We start from the raw sequence: 17417 nt of genomic DNA on the forward strand, positions 1-17417 counted from the left end.
CGAACCTGCAGGGTTTACACACTTAACGTTTGGTGATGATATAAGTATACTTGAGTCATTATGGTGGTTACCGAAGGTTGTTCGGAGTCCCAGATGAGATCCCGGACATGATGAGGAACTCCTGAATGGTCCGGAGGTGAAGATTGATATATTGGACGAAGGGTATTGGAGTTCAGAATTGTTCCGGGGGTACCGGGTGATGACCAATGTCACCGAAAGGGGTTTCGGGGGGGCGACAAGTGTTGGGGGGCCCATGGGCCAAGGGGAGGGGCCAAACCAGCCCACTAAGGGGCTGAGCGCCCCCTCACCCCATCTCACATAACAAGAAGGGTTGGGGGCTGATACGTCTCCGTCGTATCTATAAGTTTTTATTGTTCCATGCCAATATTATTCAACTTTCATATACTTTTGGCAACTTTTTATACTATTTCTGGGACTAACATATTGATCTAGTGCCCAGTGCCAGTTCATGTTTGTTGCATGTTTTTTGTTTCGCAGAATATCCATATCAAACGGAGTCCAAACGGAATAAAAACTAACCGAGATTTTTTTGGAATATATATGATTTTTGGAAAGAAGAATCCACGCGAGACGATGCTCGAGGGGCCCACGAGGTAGGGGGCGCGCCCTGGGGAGGCAGGCGCGCCCCTGACCCTCGTGGCCACCTCGTAAGGCGGTTGATGACCTTCTTTCGCCACAAGAAAGCTAATTTCCGAATAGAGATCGTGTCAAAATTTCAGCCCAATCGGAGTTACGGATCTCTGGGAATATAAGAAACGGTGAAAGGGAAGAATCTGAGAACGCAGAAACAGAGAGAGACAGAGAGACAGATCCAATCTCGGAGGGGCTCTCGCCCCTCCCGTGCCATGGAGGCCATGGACCAGAGGGGAAACCCTTCTCCCATCTAGGGAGGAGGTCAAGGAAGAAGAAGAAGGAGGGGGGCTCTCTCCCCCTCGCTTCCGGTGGCACCGGAGTGCCACCGAGGGCCATCGTCATCACCGCGATCTACACCAACACCTCCGCCATCTTCACCAACATATCCATCACATTCCCCCCTCTATCTACAGCGGTCCACTCTCCCGCAACCCGCTGTAGCCTCTACTTGAACATGGTGATTTATGCTTCATATTATTATCCAATGATGTGTTGCCGTCCTATGATGTCTTAGTAGATTTTCGTTGTCCTATTGGTGGTTGATGAATTGCTATGATTGATTTAATTTTCTTGTGGTTATGTTGTTGTCCTTTGGTGCCCATCATATGATTGCGCGCATGGATCACACCCTAGGGTTAGTTGTATGTTGATAGGACTATGTATTGGAGGGCAAGAGTGACAGAAGCTTCAACCTAGCATAGAAATTGATGCATACGGGATTGAAGGGGGACCGATATATCTTAATGCTATGGTTGGGTTTTACCTTAATGAATGTTAGTATTTGCGGATGCTTGCTAATAGTTCCAATCATAAGTGCATAGAATTCCAAGTCAGGGATGACATGCTAGCAGTGGCCTCTCCCACATAATACTTGCTATCGGTCTAGTAAAGTAGTCAATTGCGTAGGGGCAATTTCGCAACTCCTACCACCACTTTTCCACACTCGCTATATTTACTTTATTGTTTCTTTATCTAAACAGCCCCTACCTTTTATTTACGTGCTCTTTATATTCTTGCAAACATATCCAACAACACTACAAAGTACTTCTAGTTTCATACTTGTTCTAGGTAAAGCGAATGTTAAGCGTGCGTAGAGTTGTATCGGTGGTCGATAGAACTTGAGGGAATATGTGTTCTGCCTTTAGCTCCTCGTTGGGTTCGACACTCTTACTTATCGAAAACTGTTGCGATCCCCTATACTTGTGGGTTATCAAGACCTTTTTCTGGCGCCGTTGCCGGGGAGCAATAGCGTGGGGTGAATATTCTCGTGTGTGCTTGTTTGCTTTATCACTAAGTAATTTTTATTTGCGGTTCTTAGTTGTTCTTTATCTTTAGTTATGGATATGGAACACGAAATACGAAAAAAAGTAGGTGTACTTTCTGCTCATGGAGATGGGGAACCTCCTAAAACCCTCGATGCTGGTTATGTGAAAGATATTATGTATTACTTTAATAATCCTGAGAAAACCCCATTCAATTATGTAATGGGAGTGACGTTGGATCAACATGAATACTTTAGGGATTACCGCTTGACACAAAAAGGGAAACTATTATGGGATCAAATTCATATATTGAAGTGGTATGCTCGGCAAGTATGCTTGAGTTATGATTATACTTGTTGCTCTAGGATGAAGGCTCCACGTCTTCCCTTTTTATGCAAATTTAATGATAATAAAACCTTACCTTCTTATGCTAATGGTATATATGATTACTATGATGTGGAACAAATAGAAGAATGTGTTGCTTTTATGGGTGCTTATGAAATTGAATCTATGTTTAAAGATTTTGAATATTTTGATGATGTTGTTTATAGACCTAAAAATTTAGCTATCCTGAAATATTGTTATGAGAATTATGAATACAATTACGAAATTAATGCGCTTATCGAGAAAGTCTCCGCTGTCCAAGAAGAGACTAATATTTTGCAGGAATCTATGGAAGAAGAAGTTGATGAAACTGTGAGCTCATTGGATGAAAAAGATGAGGATGAGAGCGAAGAACAAAAGGAGGAAGATCGGATTAGCTACCCGTGCCCACCTTCTAATGAGAGTAACCCTTCAACTCATACATTGTTTAATTTCCCTTCGTGCTTACCGAAGGATGAATGCTATGATAATTGCTATGATCCCGTTGATTCTTTTGAAATATCCCTTTTTTATGATGCTTGCTATGCTTGTGGCCAAGATGCCAATATGAATTATGCTTATGGAGATGAACTTTCTATAGTTCCTTATGTTAAACATGAAATTGTTGCTATTGCACCCACGCATGACAGTCCTATTATCTTTTTGAATTCTCCCGACTACACTATATCGGAGAAGTTTGCACTTATTAAGGATTATATTGATGGGTTGCCTTTTACCGTTGCACATGATGATTTTTATGAATATAATATGCATGTGCTTGCTGCTCCTACTTGCAATTATTATGAGAGAGGAACTATATCTCCACCTCTCTATGTTTCCAATATGATAAAATTGCAAGAAACTGCTTATGCTATGCATTGGGCTTTACTTTGTGTGCATGAATTGTTCTTTTATGACATGCCGATGCATAGGAAGAGAGTTAGACTTCCTTGTTGCATGATATATGTTACCTTGTGCTCACTACTAAATTACAAATCATTGTTAATTAAAATTGGCTTTGATATACCTTGGGATCCGGGTGGATTCACTACTTGAGCACTCTATGCCTAGCTTAATGGCTTTAAAGAAAGCGCTGCCAGGGAGACAACCCGGAAGTTTTAGGGAGTCATTTATTTCTGTTGAGTGCTTTCATATAGTTTAAAAACAACAAAAATAAAGAGGGGAACCCAAAACTTTTTCAAAAAGGAAAGCGAAAGTGAGAAAGACAAGCATTGTTGAAGTGGGAGCTAGCCTTGAACTTTGTTCATGCTCACGGAAACTTTGTGCATCTTGATTACAAAAACTTTTCAATAAAAATAATTATCCCCTTGTACAATTCCATTGTATTATAAAAATAATATGCCAAGGTTTGCCTTTAGGATGTTTACATTTGCTTGATGGTTTGTACGATGCAGGACAGAAACTTTGGCTGTAGTGTGCGATTTTACATTTTTAGCTGGAACATCAAATGGTTCTGATTCTTTTTGAAATGTCTTCCTATACAAATTTTTTATTTTTCCTAATTTTAGTAGAATTTTTCAAGTGTCATAAGTATGGTGAATGTTCAGATTGTTACAGACTGTTCTGTTTTAGACAGATTCTGTTTTTGATGCATAGTTTGCTTGTTTTGATGAAACTATCGAATTATATTAGTGTATTAAGCCATGAAAAAGTTATACTAAAGTAGACACAATGCAAAAGAAAAATATGAATTGGTTTGCTACAGTATGTAGAGTAGTGATTTGCTTTATTATACTAACGGATCTTACCGAGTTTTATGTTGAAGTTTTGTGTGGATGAAGTGTTCGATAATCGAGAAGGTCTCGATGTGAGAAGAAGGAAGAGAGGCAAGAGCTCAAGCTTGGGGATGCCCGAGGCACCCCAAGTAAATATTCAAGGAGACTCAAGCGTCTAAGCTTGGGGATGCCTCGTAAGGCATCCCCTCTTTCTTTAACAAGTATCGGTATGTTTTCGGATTCGTTTCGTTCATGTGATATGTGCAATCTTGGAGCATATTTTGCATTTAGTTTTCATCTTTCTTTTATGCACCATGCTGGTATGAGATAGTCCTTGGTTGATTTATAGAATTCTCATTGCACTTCACTTATATCTTTTGAGTATGGCTTTATAGAATGCTTCATGTGCTTCGCTTATATCATTTGAAGTTTGGATTGCCTGTTTCTCTTTACATAGAAAACCGCCATTTGTAGAATGCTCTTTTGCTTCACTTAGATTTGTTAGAGCACGGGCATATCTTTTGTAGAAAGAATTAAACTCTCTTGCTTCACTTATATCTATTTGGAGAGATGACAGGAACTGGTCATTCACATGGTTAGTCATAAAATCCTACATAAAACTTGTAGATCACTGAATATGATGTGTTTGATTCCTTGCAATAGTTTTGCGATATAGAGATGGTGATATTAGAGTCATGCTAGTGGGTAGTTGTGGATTGTAGAAATACTTGTGTTGAGGTTTGTGATTCCCGTAGCATGCACGTATGGTGAACCGTTATGCAACGAAGTCGGAGCATGATTTATTTATTGATTGTCTTCCTTATGAGTGGCGGTCGGGGATGAGCGATGGTCTTTTCCTACCAATCTATCCCCCTAGGAGCATGCGTGTAGTACTTTGTTTTGATGACTAATAGATTTTTGCAATAAGTATGTGAGTTCTTTATGACTAATGTTGAGTCCATGGATTATACACACTCTCACCCTTCCACCATTGCTAGCCTCTCTAGTACCACGCAACTTCCGTCGGTACCATAAACCCACCATACTTACCTATTATGGCATTTCCATAGCCATTCGGAGATATATTGCCATGCAACTTCCATCATCATCATATACATGACTTGAGCATTCATTGTCATATTACTTTGCATGATCGTAAGATAGCTAGCATGATGTTTTCATGGCTTGTCAGTTTTTTGATGTCATTGCTATGCTAGATCATTGCACATCCCGGTACACCACCGGAGGCATCCATATAGAGTCATACTTTGTTCTAGATATTGAGTTGTAAGTAAATAAAAGTGTGATGATCATCATTATTAGAGCATTGCCCCAGTGAGGAAAGGATGATGGAGACTATGATTCCCCCATAAGTCGGGATGAGACTCCGGACTTTACAAAAAAAATAAAAGAGGCCAAAGAAGCCCAAATAAAAAAAGAGGCCAAAGAAGCCCACCAAAAAAATAATAAAAAGATAAAAAATGAGAGAAAAAGAGAGAAGGGGCAGTGCTACTATCCTTTTTCCACACTTGTGCTTCAAAGTAGCACCATGTTCTTCATATAGAGAGTCTCTTGAGTTATCACTTTCATATACTAGTGGGAATTTTCATTATAGAACTTGGCTTGTATATTCCGATGACGGGCTTCCTCAAATGCCCGAGGTCTTCATGAGCAAGCAAGTTGGATGCACACCCACTTAGTCTCAGTTAGAGCTTTCATACACTTATAGCTCTGGTGCATCCGTTGCATGGCAATCCCTACTCACTCACATTGATATCTATTGATGGGCATCTCCATAGCCCGTTGATACGCCTAGTTGATGTGAGACTATCTTCTCCTTTTTGTCTTCTCCACCATCATATTCTATTCCACCTATAGTGCTATGTCCATGGCTCACGCTCATGTATTGCGTGAAAGTTGAAAAGGTTTGAGAACGTCAAAAGTATGAAACAATTGCTTGGCTTGTCATCGGGGTTGTGCATGATGTGAATATTTTGTGTGGTGAAGATGGAGCATAGCCAGATTATATGATTTTGTAGGGATAGCTTTCTTTGGCCATGTTATTTTGAAAAGACATGATTGCTTTATTAGTAGGCTTGAAGTATTATTGTTTTTATGTCAAATGATAGACTATTGCTTTGAATCACTAGTATCTTAATATTCATGCCATGATTAGATATGTGATCAAGATTATGCTAGGTAGCATTCCACATCAAAAATTATCTTTTTTATCATTTACCTACTCGAGGACGAGCAGGAATTAAGCTTGGGGATGCTGATACGTCTCCATCGTATCTATAATTTTTGATTGTTCCATGCCAATATTATTCAACTTTCATATACTTTTGGCAACTTTTTATACTATTTTTGGGACTAACATATTGATCCAGTGCCCAGTGCCAGTTCCTGTTTGTTGCATGTTTTTTGCTTCGCAGAATATCCATATCAAACGGAGTCCAAACGGAATAAAAACTGACAGAGATTTTTTTGGAATATATATGATTTTTGGGAATAAGAATCCACGCGAGACGGTGCTCGAGGGGCCCACGAGGTAGGGGGCGGCCCTGGGGAGGCAGGCACGCCCCTGACCCTCGTGGCCACCCCGTAAGGCGGTTGATGCCCTTCTTTCGCCACAAGAAAGCTAATTTCCGGATAGAGACCGTGTCAAAATTTCAGCCCAATCGGAGTTACGGATCTCCGGGAATATAAGAAACGTTGAAAGGGAAGAATCTGAGAACGCAGAAACAGAGAGAGACAGAGAGACAGATCCACTCTCGGAGGGGCTCTCGCCCCTCCCGTGCCATGGAGGCCATGGACCAGAGGGGAAACCCTTCTCCCATCTAGGGAGGAGGTCAAGGAAGAAGAAGAAGGAGGGGGGCTCTCTCCCCCTCGCTTCCGGTGGCACCGGAGTGCCACCGGGGGCCATCATCATCACCGCGATCTACACCAACACCTCCGCCATCTTCACCAACATCTCCATCACCTTCCCCCTCTATTTACAGCAGTCCACTCTCCCACAACCCACTGTACCCTCTACTTGAACATGGTGCTTTATGCTTCATATTATTATCCAATGATGTGTTGCCATCCTATGATGTCTGAGTAGATTTTCGTTGTCCTATTGGTGGTTGATGAATTGCTATGATTGATTTAATTTGCTTGTGGTTATGTTTCTGTCCTTTGGTTCCCATCATATGATTGCGCGCGTGGATCACACCCTAGGGTTAGTTGTATGTTGATAGGACTATGTATTGGAGGGCAAGAGTGACAGAAGCTTCAACCTAGCATAGAAATTGATGCATACGGGATTGAAGGGGGACCAATATATCTTAATGCTATGGTTGGGTTTTACCTTAATGAACGTTAGTATTTGCGGACGCTTGCTAATAGTTCCAATCATAAGTGCATAGAATTCCAAGTCAGGGATGACATGCTAGCAGTGGCCTCTCCCACATAATACTTGCTATCGGTCTAGTAAAGTAGTCAATTGCTTAGGGGCAATTTCGCAACTCCTACCACCACTTTTCCACACTCGCTATATTTACTTTATTGTTTCTTTATCTAAACAGCCCCTACCTTTTTATTTATGTGCTCTTTATATTCTTGCAAACCTATCCAACAACACCTACAAAGTACTTCTAGTTTCATACTTGTTCTAGGTAAAGCGAACGTTAAGCGTGCGTAGAGTTGTATCGGTGGTCGATAGAACTTGAGGGAATATTTGTTCTGCCTTTAGCTCCTCGTTGGGTTCGACACTCTTACTTATCGAAAACTGTTGCGATCCCCTATACTTGTGGGTTATCAGGGGCGCCCCCTAGGGCTTCCCACCACTTTGGCTTGGGGGCCAAGTCTCCTAGGGGGGAACCCATCTAGGGTTTCCCACTTGTGGCCGTCGTCCCTAGATGGGATCCCCTAGGGGTGCCCCCTCTCCTCCTTCCCCCTATATATAGAGAGGTAGAGAGAGGGCAGCCGCACCCATCTATGCCACGATGCTGCCCTCCCGCTCCCTCGTAGCCATCTTCTTCTCTGTAGTGCTTAGCGAAGCTCTGCAGAGATTTCTCCACCACCGCCGCCACCATGCTGTCGTGCTGCCGGAGGACTCGAGCTACTACTTCACCATCGCTCGTTGGATCGAGGAGGTGAAGGCGTCATCAAGCCGTACATGTGTTGAATGCGGAGGTGTCGTCCGTTCGGTGCTAGATCGGGAGTTCGCGGGACGGATCGTGATTAGATCATGAAGACATTTGACTACATCAACCGCATTTCTTAACACTTTCGCTTAGCTTTCTACAAGGGTATGTAGATGCAATCTCTCCTCTCATAGATGTCCATCTCCTAGATTAATCTTGGTGAGCGTAGGAAATTTTTTGTTTACCATGCAACATTCCCCAACAGTTACTCCGTTTTTCATAAAGTTAATACCCTAGATGCATGATGGATAGCGGTCGATGGGTGGAGTAAAATTAGTAGACGCAGGCAGGAGTCGGTCTACTTGTCTCGGACATGATGCCTATAGACATGATCATCGCCTTGAATATCATCATAACTATGCGCTTTTCTATCAATTGCACAACAATAGTTTGTTTACCCACTGTATGCTTCTTGTAAGAGAGAGAAGCCTCTAGTGAAAACTATGCCCCCGGGTCAACCTTTACCATATATTAAAATCCAAAAATACCTTGCTGCAATTTATTTACAGTTCTTTTATTGTGTGTTTTTGTTTATCTATCTACCATTATCAGATTTGATCCTTGCAAATAACCGCCGAGGGGATTGACAACCCCCTTGATCGCGTCGGGTTAAAGTATTTGTTTTTTTGTTTGTAGGTGCTATTCACGAGGTTTCGCGTGGTTCTCCTATTGGATTGATAACCTTGGTTCTTAACTGAGGGAAATACTTATCTCTACTATATTGCATCATCCTCTCCTCTTCGAGGAAATCCCAACGCAGCTCACAAGTAGCAAGGCACGTTGATGGAGGCTCGCCGGTGAACGAAATAGCGGCGGCGGCAGCAAACCAGGAGGCATCGGGAAAGGTGATAGCTCATTGGGCGGCGTGCGGTTGTAGAGGCATGCATGGGCGCGAGCTACCTGAGAGATGCAGCCAGAGGAGGAGGCCACGAACAGGCGAGAAACGGAGCAAGGAGAAGGAGACATGGTCACGACAACTACAATGATGTCGTCAGCCATGGTGCTGGTTTGGGAGCAAGGGCGTGCAACGGGCTAGATGCTGGGGATGAGGAGGAGCAGAGGAAGGGAGCCGGAGGGCAGTCTGGCTTGCCGGAGCGGCGGGCGACATAGTAAGCGCCAGCGGGGCGTGGGTGTGAGGTGCTGCTCCTCCCTCTGTGTGTTGCGTGTGGGAGTTCGGGCAGGTGGCGGCTGTCGGGAGGAGGGAGAGGGGATCGAGGGAGGATCGTTTGGTGTAGCTAGGGTTCGATTGGGGGAGATGAGGTGCGACTGGGCCTTAGGGGCTGCGGGAGGCCCAAGTGGCCGACTGGGCTGGGCTCTCTGTCTCTCTTCTTCTCAATTCTTTTCTATTTATAGAAAAATAGCAAGAAAGAAAAGGAGAGAAAACAAAGTGTCGGTGTCAAAACCGGCGGATCTCGGGTAGGGGGTCCCGAACTATGCGTCTAAGGCGGATGGTAACAGGAGGCAGGGGACACGATGTTTACCCAGGTTCGGGCCCTCTTGATGGAGGTAATACCCTACGTCCTGCTTGATTGTTCTTGATAATATGAGTAGTACAAGAGTTGATCTACCACGAGATCGAAAAGGCTAAACCCTAGAAGCTAGCCTACGGTATGATTGTCTGTTGTCCTACGGACTAAACCCTCCGGTTTATATAGACACCGGAGGGGGCTAGGGTTACACAAGGTCAGTTACAAAGAAGGAGATATACATATCCATATTGCCTAGCTTGCCTTCCACGCCAAGTAGAGTCCCATCCGGACACGGGACGAAGTCTTCAAACTTATATCTTCATAGTCCAACAGTCCGGCCAAAGGATATAGTCCGGCTGTCCAGAGACCCCCTAATCCAGGACTCCCTCAGTAGCCCCTGAACCAGGCTTCAATGACGATGACTCCGGCGCGCAGTGTTGTCTTCGGCATTGCAAGGCGGGTTCCTCCTCCGAATACACCATGGAAGAGTTTGAATACAAGGACAGTGTCTGACCCTGCAAAATAAGTTCCACATACCACTGTAGAGAGAATAATATTTCCACAAATATAATCTGCTAACACGTTTTGACAGCATGACATCACGCCATGACCTGGTCATTATTCGAACCGTTTCTCTCAACCAGCTCCGCGCATAACACGAGGCGGTTTTCTTAACACGTCTTGTCAAAGCAGAGATCGTGTCCCCCTTATCACGGGATTCTCATCAATACAAACGTGGGTAACCCAACCATGCCTATTGGTATGACTCCTAGATCTTAGGTAAGTCCCAAACGGCCACGAGGAGGACGCCTGATATTCTCCCTCTTTATAAAGGGGACGGGGCTTTTTCTTTTTTCCCTCTGTGCTCAATCGAATCCTTCCCCCGCCTCAAGTTCTAACACCCAAAGCTCAGGTCGGGTGCTTCAGACCTTCAACTATGTCCGGATCCAACCTTCAAGGTCGGTGGATGCCTTCCTCTGTCACAGAGGAGGACATCAAGAAGTTAAGGGAGGCCAGATATCTGACCGCCAAAATTCCGCATAGGCTGCCCACCCGATGGCAGGTCGTCCCCACTCCCGAACCCAACGAGAGTGTTGTGTTCGTCTCCCACTTCCTCCGAGGACTAGGCCTCGCTCTGGATCCCTTTGTTAGGGGTCTTATGTTCTATTACGGGCTGGATTTTCACGATCTGGCCCCGGATTCCCTTCTTCACATCTCGTCATTTATTGTCGTGTGTGAGGCCTTCCTCCGCATTACCCCTCACTTCGGCTTGTGGCTCAAGACCTTCAATGTGAAGCCGAAGATGATCGAGGGGCAGGATGCAGCGTGTGGGGGTGCTTTAATAAGAAAAATCGCTGACGCTCCATGGCCAGAGGGTTCCTTCCCAGAGGTGTCCGGATTGTGGCAGAGGGAGTGGTTTTACATCACAGCTCCCCGAAGTGCCAAGTGGGTAGCTGCCCCCACCTTTCGCTTGGGCCCCCCACCACAACTGATGTCATGGATCAGCAGGGGGCTGAGCTGGGGTCCAGCCAAGGACGTGCCAATACTGCAGAGCCGTATCTGAGATCTCTTCGAGGGAGATTTCATTCTGGTTATGGTAATGCAAGTTATGCTGGTTCGTCGAGTCCAACATTGCAAACGTCGGCCCCTCCGCATGTGGGAATTCAACCCGGAAGGACCGCGAGTTATTCAGCATTTCGTCGAGTACAAATCGTTCTTCGGACCCCAAATAGAGTGTCCGGACACCACCGAGGACGTGGGCCTAAGCTGCAATCGCCCCGCTGCCCAAGTAAGTAATCCCATGCCGAACCTGTTGTCCTTTTATTTATCATGGCGTCATTCTAAAGAGCCGCTCTTTGACTAGGACTGGATAACAAAGGCGATGATGATCAGGTGTTCTGCCCCCCTTCCTGAGGGTTTGGACAATCCGGTACTGGACAAGATGCTCGAGCCGCGCCTTATCCAGCGCCCTCGAAGGAAGATGACGGGGGGAATAAAGAGAGCGAGAGCGGGCCTCACTCGCTACTCATTCCAGCCGGGGGGATAAGCACCTCCGCGAGGGAGGACAATCAAAGGGAAGAATCTAGCATTCTCTCTCCCCGGGGAAGGAAGATGACTACCTCTGAAGATCCGGAAACTAAGGTTTCCAAACGGGAGAAGAAATCTTCATCAAAGGGTCCTGCCTCGGAGGGTATTCTTGCCGCACAGTGTCCGTGCGGAGATCAGCCCTCTACCGAGCTGTAAGTAATCCAAAAGTACTTTAATAGTGGAAATACCCCACCTTACTTCCGAAGACAATAACCAGTGCTTATAAATTGCAGTCCGGATCGTAGCCCATCTTGACATAGTTCGTCTTTGGGGTATCTTCTTCCGGAGATGATGGAGAGTGAAATGCCTCCCCCCGACACCCCGCCTCATGAAGCGGGAGACCTTGAAGTGTCGTCGCGAAGGGTATCTCCGGATCCACTAAGGCCGGAGGATAACCCTTTGGCTACCCGGGATTCCCAGTATCCAGCTCTTAAAGAGAGAGACAGCAAGGGGTCATACAGTGTGCGGTCGGACACGCTGAAGGATCTTCTGGGGCAAGCGGCCGTCTCGGAAGCGCATCGTACGCTAATGGGTACGGTAATTGAAAGGATTTCATCCGCTAAAAGCGGTTTGCATGAAGCCTTTATGAGTCTGCTGAAAGGCTTTGAGGTACGTGAAATAGTGTATGTTTTTGATAGTACCGCATACATTAGGTGTGCCCTATGCAGATAGTAGCCCCTGAGACTCTGGTTGTCGTCGAAAACGGCGGCAAACAGAGGATCATAGTCCCAGGTAATAACCAGACCGCCTTTATGTGCAGGTGGCTGAAGCTCCGGTGGCTAGCCGGACTGATGGGTTTGCCGAGCTAAAGCGGCAACTTGATGCGGCAGACGCCGACATCGTGCTTGTCATTAAGCGGCTTGACGAGGCACAGGGTGAGTGATTTCTCTCATGAGCATCACATAATAAGAGTAGCATGATGCCAGTATCTTTAATATGTTGTGTGATTGCAGATGGAGCTGCCACCGTGGAGACCCTTTGGACAGAGCTTGCCCGAGCCAAGGAGCAAGCCAGGAGTAGCAATGCGGCCGCTTTAAAGGCGGCCGAAGAGTTAAGGGCCAAACAGGCCGCGCATTGCGAGAGCAAGGAAAAATAGCTAAGATGGTTGTAGAGTTAAAAGATGCTGCTGACCGTTACCAGCTTCTTGAAGAAGAAAACCGGGCGAAGGCGACGGACCTGGAGAAGGACTGGGTGGCTGCCAAGGAAGCCCGCTCCAAAATTAGAGCGACAAAGGAGGAGCTGAATCAAGCTGCATATATCGTGTCTGGGAAGCCCTTCTTGTTGTGGACTAAGTTCGGAGATCCGAAGTATGCTCCTCTGGACCGGCTATGGAGTTCTGCGAACGCGTACATGGATTTGGTTGCAAGCGCTGCTGATGCGGCCGAGTACTTCAAGGATCAGAAAGGTCCCGAAGTGGAAAAACTGTTCTGGTCACAGTTTCACGCTCCAGTCCGTCCGCTGCTGTTGAATGAGCGATTGGCCGAGTGGGACGAGCTCCATAGGTTGTCCGGACTTGCCATGAGGTCCGTTGTGGATCACCTGTGGCCAGGAGGGCCAAGGCCAAATAGCTACTTTAGCTTAGTGCAACATTTCCTTGGTGTTTTGCCACGCATCGATGTTGTAAAGAGATCGACGTGCATAGAAGGTGCGCGGATGGCCTTTGCCCGTGTCAAGACATACTGGGCGGAGATGGAGGCCACCACTGTTGCGACACAGGGTTCGGCCGTAGGCCGAATGGCTGCCGAGCACTACTTTGAAGAAGTTCTTGAAGGCGCTCGTTCGATAGAGGCTCAGTGCTTGAAGAATGTTATGTTCAAGTGACATGTATTCCCATTATCAAAACAATGTTTTATTGAATTATCAAGGCTGTATTTATACTTTTACTCGAAAGTACTATGATGCCTCCTGTGCGGCCATTTATGTATATATGTGTATAACCTGAAAGTTTGCCGTCGTCGGCTTTCGCCTCCACGCATATAATGTGGGGGTGTTCACAAAAGATGCATATCCACACTTGATCCAACGTCTTGGTCCGTTAAGGAGTTGATAGTGCAGCGAACGAGGCAATCGGACTATATTGCTTTAACACTTTCACCTAGCCATAGGAGTTTGACAGTGGGGCTACTATATAGCCCCTGGTACTTTTGCGCTCGTCCGAATACGGGGCGCGTACGTACATGACCGGGAAACAGCCCTTTGTTAATGCGGAGGAATCCCGAAGATTCCGATGAGTCATCGAGTGGTTGACCAGTCTCTCGCCATATCATAACAGTCAGTTTTCGGCTTTCTCTACTGAGGTGCTCATCCGGATGAACCAGGGCACAATCGCAGTAGTTCTCCCAGTGCTACCTTAGCCGATATAACGGAACGTAAGGTACCAAAACGTGGGAGCCAGGCAAACCCAACATTTGACCAAAGACATGATTCGGAGCTGATGCATATAGGGCCAAACTTGCGACGCCGAACACTCCCTAAGGTGTTCGGTCTTTATAACATATACTGGGCTAAACAATGCCCTTAATAAGAAACCCCATGTGTCCAGGTACGTGCAAAATCCTGGCGTGGCCACATGCCAATAACGCCGGCATCCTTCTCGGTTGTGTGGAGTATCCGGAGGATGTGAGCAACAAGAGACGGTAAAAAAGGTTTACGCAGGGTCTTAATCTAAAAAGAAACCTTTGGGCGGGTCCCTGCTGCACGTCTGCGCCTGTGTCTCCGTTGTGCCGTGTCCTCGATGGGTGTAGCACGATTGTCATCTGCAAAAGGAAAGAGCTTAGGTGAAAGTTGCCGTGCCAAAAAAAGGAAGAGTTGGTTATTATAAATGAACTATCAAAATTCAAGAGAAACCAAGTTGAGCCGGGCTGGCCCTGATTACACATGGGAAGCCCCTGGTATCGTGTTATGAAGGTTCGAAAACCAATCTCATGTATATATGATGGAACGCCGGATTCATCTAACCGTGTCCGTGGTCTTGACGACCTGCCATTTTTTCTGGTTGGTGAGGCCGTCTAGTTCGCGACTGTTAGAGCGGCCGCGTCCTCTTCCGTACGTAAAAAACGTTCGGTATTTCCGCTAACTGTGATGATGCCACGTGGACCAGGCATCTTGAGCTTGAGAAAAGCATAATGCGGTATTGCGTTAAAACGAGCGAAAGCCGCCCTTCCGAGTAGTGCTTGATAATCACTTCGGAATGGAGCGATGTGAAAAGTTAACGTTTTGCTTCGAAAGTTATCGGGAGAACCGAATACCACCTCTAGTAGTAGAGAGCCCGTACAGTGGGCCTCTTGGCCTGGTATTACTCCCTTGAAGGTAGTATTACTGTGGCTTATTTGTGTCGGGTCTATCCCCATTTTGCGGACTGTGTCCTGATATATTAGACTTAGATCACTGCCGCCGTCCATGAGGACCCTTGTGAAATGGTACCCATTTATTATTGGGTCTAACACCAAGGCCGTCAGTCCTTCGCGCCGGATATTTGTATCGTGATCCCTACGATCAAAAGTGATTGGGCAGGCCAACCAGGGGTTGAACCTAGGGGTGACGGGCTATATGGCGCGTGTGCATCGGAGTGCGGGATTGCTTCTCCTCTTTGTCACATGGATCACGTTTACTATTTTAACCTCTGGTGGGAACTTTTTCTGTCCTCTGGTGTTTTGGTGGTGAGGTTCATCCTCGTCTTCGCTTGGTGTCTCTTCCCCTTTGTGTTCGGCGTTTAGCTTACCGGCCTGCTTGAAGACCCAACATTCTCGGTGGGTATGATTTGCAGGTTTATCTGGGGTGCCATGAATCTGACAGAGTTTGTCAAGAATTTTGTTTAGGCCAGATTGTCCTTCTCTGCTGCCTTTGAAAGGCTTTTTCCGCTGACCTGGTCGGGAGCCCCTGAATCCGGCGTTTACCGCCGTGTTATCTGGGCTACCTTCTTTATTTTGACGCTTGTTTTTGTTGCGTCGTGTTTTACCATTGCCATCCCTGACTTTGGATGTGCTTGGGTCGCTGGTGCTGCTACGAGCCAACCAATTGTCCTCACCCGCACAAAAGCGGGTCATGAGGCTTGTTAGGGCTGCCATTGTTCTCGGTTTTTCTTGACCGAGGTGTCTGGCGAGCCATTCATCTCGGACACTGTGTTTAAAAGCTGCTAAGGCTTTGGCATCCGGACAGTCGACGATTTGGTTCTTCTTGGTGAGGAACCTGTTCCAAAGCTTTCAGGCGGACTCTCCGGATTGTTGGATTATGTGACTTAAATCATCTGTATCCGGAGGTCGGACATAAGTCCCTTGAAAATTTGCCCGAAAAGCGTCCTCGAGCTCCTCCCAACTTCCAATTGAGTTTTCCAGGAGGCTTTTCAGCCAGTGCCGAGCTGGCACTTTAAGCTTGAGGGGCAAGTATTTAATGGCATGGAGATCGTCTCCACGAGCCATATGAATATGGAGGATGAAGTCCTCTATCTAGACTCCAGGGTCTGTGGTTCTGTTGTATGCCTCTATGTTCACCGGTTTGAATCCCTCTGGAAATTCGTGATCCAGCACCTCATCAGTGAAACATAATGGGTGTGCGGCACCCCTGTATTGGGATGCGCCATGGTGTTCGGACGGTTGTAGTATTCGGTGTTGGTTGTGTACCGTAGCGCGTTTCCTAGATCCATAGATAGATCTGGTCGTGCCAGATTTTTGACGCAAGTTCTCACGTAGATCGTGTGTTGACTTATGCGAGACTTTATTAGCCGCTCTATTGCGTTCACAAGGTGGTGGATCCGGCCGGTTGGCCGTATCATTTTTCGGCTGTATGGGCTCTAAGGCCTTGTCGTCGAATTCCGGTAATAGCTTGCGCTTTGGATAGCTATTTTTATGGTAACTTCCACCATACTTTGTTACTTTGTTCCACTTGTTGTTGAGGGTATCTTGCGCGACCTTGAGCCTTTGCTTCTGTTTCTTCAGGCTCCTCGTTGTGGCAATAAGCCTTCTGCGGAGGTTTTCTTGCTCCAAGTGCGTTTCCGGGATGATGCATGCATCTTCGTCTGGACTGCTTTCTTCCCCAGACGGGGTTTGATGAGGCTTATCCTTGGTGTCATCGTGTTCGGACATCGGATCCGTACTATGTTTGCAATTTGCATCTTGATCATTTTCTGCTACCGGGGTGGTGCAGTTGTCGTTTCTTCCAGAGTCGAGTGGACTATTATTCCCTCTTGCACTGTTATCGCTGTTTTTGCTATGGCGGGACTTAGAGCGGCGCCGCTGACATCGGCGCTTGGGTTGCTTGGAGGGTGCATCCCCCGGTGTCTCTTCGCCATTGTCCTCTCTGGGTGTATCCACCATGTATACGTCATGTGATGGAGTGGCAGTCCAGCGCCCTGTGGGCGGTGGCTCCTGTTCGTCTCCTGCATCGTCGTCCATACCGTCGATGTCTTCGGAGTCGAAGTCGAGCATGTCGGTTAAGTCGTCGACAGTGGCTACTGAGTGGGTGGTGGGTGGGCAGCGAATTTCTTCGTCGTCCGCATCCCATTCTAGCCGGACATAGTTCGACCAAGGTTCTCCTGACAAAGGAGAGAGACCTTAATGAATTTAGCACATCTCCGAAAGGTGAGTGCTGAAAGATATCCACGGAGGTGAACTCCATGATCGGCGCCCAGTCGGATTCAACGGGCACGGATGTGAGCGG

The sequence above is a fragment of the Triticum urartu genome, chromosome 4A (genome assembly GCF_056163025.1).
Source record: "Triticum urartu cultivar PI428250 chromosome 4A, HENAU_Tu73, whole genome shotgun sequence".
Taxonomy (NCBI): Eukaryota; Viridiplantae; Streptophyta; class Magnoliopsida; order Poales; family Poaceae; genus Triticum; species Triticum urartu.